Here is a 7,078-nt window from a genome sequence, read left to right on the forward strand (position 1 = left end):
CCTGGGCGGGACTGGATGTATGTGTCGGCCAAGTGACTTTCTGGCAGGGGGCGGAGGGTAACAGATCCCCTGCTGCGTGGCTCTGTGATCCAGGATAAGGACCGCGGCATAGGATCTCTAACTGCCCTCCCCCGACACAAAGTCACAGATCAACCCCCTCGCACCCCAGAACAAGAAAACCGCCTCCCAGACTGACCAGGGTAACTGGTGACTGTGCTGTGTATGTGTCCTGATGCTGGACCTGCCCCCGCCTCTGTAGCCTGCTACAGGTGACTGTCCTGTCCAAGTTACAAACCCCTTCCCCCCCTTCAGACAGAATCCCCTCCAAAAGACACTCTCGGAAACAGTACTTAACAGAAACAGATGTTTTATTACGAACCGCACATGAAAAGGGGGGGGGGGAAGGAAACTTGGACATGGGCTAGTGTGAGATGGGTAGGAAAGGACTTTTCAAAGTTTGGAACGAGAGCCTTCCATTGCTGCAGCAGTGTGCAGTGGCCGACTGACAGTTTTAACGGCCCTTGCCGCCCCTCCTTCTTTGTACTTTTGGTGAGGGGGGTGTGGGACTTGGTGGCGGGGGAGGGCGGTTAGAGATAGACAGCAGCAGTGCTCTGTCCTCCTGCCTCCGGTCTTGCAGAACATCCACTAGGCGCCGGAGCGTCTCCGTTTGCTCCCTCATTAGTCCAAGCAGGGTTTGAGTAGCCTGCTGGTCCTCCTGGCGCCACCTCTCCTCCCGTTCCATGACTGCTCTGTGCATTTGTGACAAGTTCTCCCTCCACTGTGTCGTCTGGGCTGCCTGCTCTCGTGAGCACTCCATAAGTTCATAAAACATGTCTTCACGAGTTTTTCTCTTCCTTCTTCTAATCTGCGCTAGCCTCTGGGAGTGTGATGCCAGGCTGGGTTGGGAGACAGTCGCAGATGTGTCTGTGGGAATGGGAAAAAGGGAGTAAATTCCTGAGACAGATAAATGAAGTTGCTAACAAAGAGCATAGTCTTTCTCTGTGAACAACACCATGCACTGCACCTTTCACATGCGCACTCAGGACAAGGTCGAATTTTCGGCCCTCGCCTTATGTGTCTGGGGTCCTGCAGTTGCGATCAGAGAAGCGTTGCAGGACACCTCTACTTCTGCTGCGGGCAAACATGGTAAGCCGTAGACTTGTGGCAGCTTAAACATGTAATAGTAGCACTGGGCTCCTTTCGCACTGAATGCAAGGCCACTCTCTGCTGGCAGCAATCAGGGAAGCATGAGCTCTGCCCCTGTCCCACCACCTCGCGGCTGTCCCCGGGAAAGATCCCTGTATGCTGCCCCTCTGCCGCCTCCACCGCGTGGCTGTAAAGCAGTCCAAATACTAACATTCCCCTCCCTAATTTAAAGCAGGGCGTCATGTGTGACATAACCCTCATGAGGATCTCGGAGACCGAGAGGGGAAGGATGCTGCGTGAATGCATGCAGAGGCCTGGGCCATATGCCGCCATGCTGTGCCGCGCACTGATCCCCGACTACCTCATGGACTCATGGCGTGGGAACGTGTGCTACCACGGGGGACCAAACAAGATTGCCCTGCCGTTGAACCTCGTGCGCATGCTGGAGCGGTACCTCCAGGAGAGCTATGCGGAGCTATCACAGGAGGACTGTCTGTCCATTCCCGGGCATATTGACCGCCTTTTCCTTTAAGTTGAGCATAACGGACTACAGAGTGGAGGGGCCGTGTTGTGGACTAATCATGAATATCCGGACAGTACTTGATTTTCTATACATAGTTAGTAGTAAAAAGTTTACTAAGCCAAATAAATCATGAACAACAAATTACTGAAATAGTTATTATTCCTGTTTTGTTATAAATAAAAGTTTCTATGTTTAACTGAGTGACTGAAAAGCCCATTCTTAACAATATAAATATTCCACTTATGTTAAAATGAAATGTTTAGATGTTTAAAGCACTCACTGCTTGATCCTTCCCCTGATTCGGTGTCCGGGGTAAGGGCTGTGGACGGTTGGTAGGGGATCTCGGTAAGGGTGATGAAGAGCTCCTGGCTGTCGTTGAAATCAGCGGTGCAAGCGCTGTCGACTGCCTCGTCCTCCTCATCTCCTTCCTCATCTTCCCCGTCACCTAACATTTCCGAGGAGGAACCGGTCGTGGACAATATCCCATCCTCGGAGTCCACGGTCACTGGTGGGGTAGTGGTGGCGGCCGCACCTAGGATGGAATGCAGTGCCTCGTAGAAACGTGATGTGTGGGGCTGGGATCCGGAGCGTCGGTTTGCCTCTTTGGTAGCCTTGTCTCAGCTCCTTGATTTTCACGCGGCACTGCGTTGCATCCCGGCTGTATCCTCTCTCTGCCATGGCTTTAGAGATCTTCTCATAGATCTTTGCATTCCTTCTTTTGGAGCGCAGCTCTGAAAGCACGGACTCATCGCCCCAGACAGCGATGAGATCCAACACCTCCCGATCAGTCCATGCTGGGGCCCTCTTTCTATTAGATTGCACGGCCAACTCTGCTGGAGAGCTCTGCATCGTTGCCAGTGCTGCTGAGCTCTCCACGCTGTCCAAACAGAAAATGAGATTCAAACTGGCCAGACAGGAAAAGGAATTCAAATTTTCCCGGGGCTTTTCCTGTGTGGCTGGTCAGAGCATCCGAGCTCGAAGTGCTGTCCAGAGCGTCAACAGAGTGGTGCACTGTGGGATAGCTCCCGGAGCTATTACCGTCGATTTCCATCCACACCTAGCCTAATTCGATATTGCCATTTCGAATTTAGCGCTACTCCTCTCGTTTTCGAGGATTACAGAAGTCGAATTTAAAAGAGCTCTATTTCGAACTAAGTAGCTTCGTGGTGTGGACGGGTGCAGGGTTAATTCGATGTAACGGCGCTAAATTCGATATAAGCTCCTAGTGTAGACCAGGCCTTAGAAGAGGTACCTTGGGAGCAGGGTGTAGCCAGTGTGGGGAAGGCTGCACTACTGACTTTTCTGCAGGACTTTGGTCTTTATGGTAATTTGCAAGAAGTCATAAAAGAGTCCACAGAACTATTTTCTATAAAAGTCCTGAAAAAACACCCCCAAAGTTCCAACCATGCCCAAAACTCTTGTACATGGGAATCTCACACGTTTCAGTGGATGATACTGTCTATCAATCAACCTCCTTATGGATCCAGAAACGGCTCCGCTTTTCACAGCACAATAAACCCCATTTTCTTTTATCTTTCCAAACATTTGCTTATTATTATAAATGATTAAATGGCTACGTATGGGAACAGTATATTTACTGTTTCTGAGTATGATGTAGATTTGCAATATACACAAATTTTAAACCCACTCCCTTTCCTATTCAATTGATTTAGTGAATGTGTTGCTCATGAAAGGTGCCAGAACGGGGGAATAAGAACTTTGCCAAGATTTTCAGTAGTGACTAGTCACTTGGGGTGCCGCAGGATTTGGATTCCCTACTGGAGCTGATTTACAGTGGCTGGGTGCTCGGCACTTTCTGAAAATCAGGCCCTTTTAAGGTGTCTCAATTTGGGCATCCAAAAATTGACACCCCCCCCCAACACCCTCAATTTAGTCATAGAATATTGTAGGTACAGCACAGACAGCCGTGAAGTATGGTCCCTTCCCAAACTGTCCCATCGACATGCCTCAACCCCGTGTAGACCAACTGTCTCTAGGGTTGAGAGGATAATTCAGTCTCAGATCCATTAAAATCTTTACCTCTTTGCGGGGACTGCAAGCAAGGGTACCATTTATTACTGATTTTTTTTTTTTTTTTGGTCATGTTTTCTACCAATGGGACTGAGGCCAGCAGTTCATTTTACAGAAGCCACCAAAGAACAATCAGGTGGTAACATCTGTCAGGAAATACCAGTATGGGTTAGATTCAAACTGGTGACTTAGAGATGAAAGTTTCCATAGCTCATCTGCACTTCTGCATTCCTATGTATATAAGAAGGCCACCCTAAAGAGGCAAATGGAGGGAGCAGCTATCTATTAAAGTCTCCTAAACCTAAAAGGGATTGACATGGTCACAGAAGGGATGGTGAATGTATAAGACTGATCCATTCCCTCACACAGGACAACCCAAAGCTAATCATTATCAGGACTCCCCAGCGTCTTACTGGGTGGACATAAAAAAAATCGGATGATGACTTCCGGGGGTCCCAGTCTGCAAACAAGGGGAATGTTCCTGAGAGATGGTGAGCACTCAGAATTCCCCTTGACTTCAATAGGAATTGAGAGCGTGCAGCACCTCACAAAATTGTCCATATCAAACCTATGACGATGTAGCCCTCAGTATGGAGCATGATCAGCTAGAAAGGCCATGGGGTTATGTAAGAAAGCCTTATAGTTCATGCAATCAACAATACAATAGCAACAATAGATTTTAATTCCTAAAGACTCTACTTTGTATATGTAGATACCAACATACATACTGTAGGTATGATGAGTGTTTAGGGCCATACAACACTTTTCCAGACTTTTTGTATGAATTGAATACAACGGAATTGAAGATGGTATGTAAATGAATGCTTACTAATTGAATCCAGTAAAATCCCAAATCTTTATTTATTGTCATGAATTTCTCAAGATGCATCAGTGCCACACTGACACAGGAAAACACAAAGTAGCTGATAGTTTTCTCCCAGCTATGGAAATGGTGTACAAGACAAACAACACCGAAATTTATCTGGAAAAGATCAAGAATTGTGTTTGCTCATGTTTTCAATCTTGTCGGGTTTTGTCCTCATATGAGTTCCTGATGGAGGAGGCTCTTCTCATCTCCAAGTTATTGGTTCCGTTCCGCGCCACTGAGGTCAACGGCAGATTTCCATTGACTTCACTGGGAGCAGGATTGGGTCCCATGAATCCATCACAGTGTGATTTTTAATCAGGTAATTTACATTGTGAATATCAGGTGGGATTTTCAAGCACATTTTAGTGACTTAGGAGCATAACCCCCAAGTCAATGGGATCTGTGCTCCTAAATCAGTTAGGCACTATTGAAACCCCATCCACAACCCACGTAATAGTGACCCACTGTTTTTAATTAGTTAGTTCTTTGCAGATGGATTTCTTGCTTGTTGTAACATTAAGAAAATAAACTCCTCTGTGAACAGCGCCTACCACAGTAGGGCCTGACCCATGACAGGGGCTCCTAGGCAGTAGTGTAATACAAATAATAAATAATTTTATAAAAGTGAATGGAACTTAACCCAGTAGAGTATATCAGCTCCTTTCAGAAGTGCTTGCACCCATGTTTACTTATAATCACCACCCCACATGGCCACAGATGTAAACTGCAAGTTTATTTCAAAGTTTTGCTTGCTGGAATAACCTTGTGAGACAAAGATCTCTTTTTTCGTGAGGGTGCTGGAGCCGTGGCAGCTGTAGAGTCGTACAACAGCCACTTCAGCGTTATCCAGACAATATAATGAAGAACGCTCAGGCCCAGATCTACAAAAGTATTTAGCCTCCAAACGTCCATTGATTTCAATGAATGTTAGGAGTCTAACTATCTTCATGGATCTCAGCTTTACTGTAAAGTAGCAGGCAATATTAGGCAGTCCCCATATTAACCACTTACACTGCCAAGGCTTTTTAAGATAAGAGATCATGTAATCTGTCAAGGTCATTAGAGGCATTTGTTCTTGCTGCATGTTAACCTTCATCCTCCACTCACAGCCTGATTATGGACCAATTAGCTAGAACTGGGAGGCATATCTGACATCACTGGACTCTTTGTCAAAGAAGCAAGCAATCAGGCAGGGAAACTAGAGAGAACTAACATTTGCTAAGCTTGCATTTAGTGACGGTGATGATAATGGTGTTGTGAGACTGATTCTTTGTCCACTGTTAGTAGCTCAGGGTTGCTTGACTCTTTCTTCACCAAGGGATACTGTGTCCAAGCAGGGGAATCTAGGAGGAGCTGTGTGAGCAGAACAATATTTAATATAGCAGTGCAGCCTATGGAGACTATTCCACATGCACTGCCCCATTGTGCTCCATTGGCTGCTGTGGCTGTCTGTGTGAGGCTGCCATAGCAACACGTCAATTGTATTTATATTGCTTTTCATCCCGAGAGACCCCAAAGCACTTTACAAACTGGGGGCCATTTTCAGAGGAGAAGGCAGTGCCCCACCAGCAGCAGCACGGAAGTAGTGTGGAAATACCATACCATGCCACCTTTACTTTTGTGCTGCTGCTGGTGGCGGCTCTGCCTTCAGAGCTGGCCTCCCAGCCAGCAGCCGCTGCTCTCCAGTTGCCCAGCTCTGAAGGCAGAGCCACCACCAGCACCAGTGCAGAAGTAAGGAGAACAGTACTGCAACCCCCCACCCCTACAATAACTTTGCAACCCCCCCAAAACTCCTTTTTGGGTCAGAATCCTTGTAATTACAACACTGTGAAATTGACCAAAATGGACTGTGAATTTGGTAGGGCTCTACATATACCCCTTTGATTTCTAAATCATAGCACTGCATTGACCCCATTTGCACTTATTCCTAGAAATTGCACCACAGACAGAATGTAGTGATTGTTTAACAGACAAAGCAACGCTACAGTGTCCCCTCTATACATGTGGAGAGAGACAGTTCCCATACACAGGGCCGGCTCTGGCTTTTTTGCCACCCCAAGCAAAAAAAAAAAAAAAAAAAAATTGGGGCGGCCAGAATGGCAAAGCAAAAAAACCAAAAAAAAACAAAAAAACATTGCAGCGCGGCCGGAGCGGCAAAGGAGGGGGGGAAAAAAAAACCTGCGGCGCGGCCGGAATCAGGGTGCAGGGGGACTCCCTGCGCTGCAGACGTGCCCCGGCTAGCGGGGGGGAGGGGGAGAGAGAGAAGGGGGACGGCCAGGGCTTCAGCGGGGCACTCGCCCCACGGCCCCGACCGCTGCACCGCCTGCCGGGACAGCTCCGCGCAGCTCCGGTTGGCGGGGAGGGAAGGATGTGGGCTGCCCTGCTGGGCTTGCTACAGACCTGGCTGCTCCCGCTCCCAGCAGGGTGCTCCTCTCCTCCGCCCCACCGCCCCCTACAGGGCGGCCGGATCGGCGAACAAACAAAAAAAACCAAGCAAACAAAAAAAAGCC

The sequence above is a fragment of the Emys orbicularis genome, chromosome 13 (assembly GCF_028017835.1).
Source record: "Emys orbicularis isolate rEmyOrb1 chromosome 13, rEmyOrb1.hap1, whole genome shotgun sequence".
Lineage (NCBI taxonomy): Eukaryota > Metazoa > Chordata > Testudines > Emydidae > Emys > Emys orbicularis.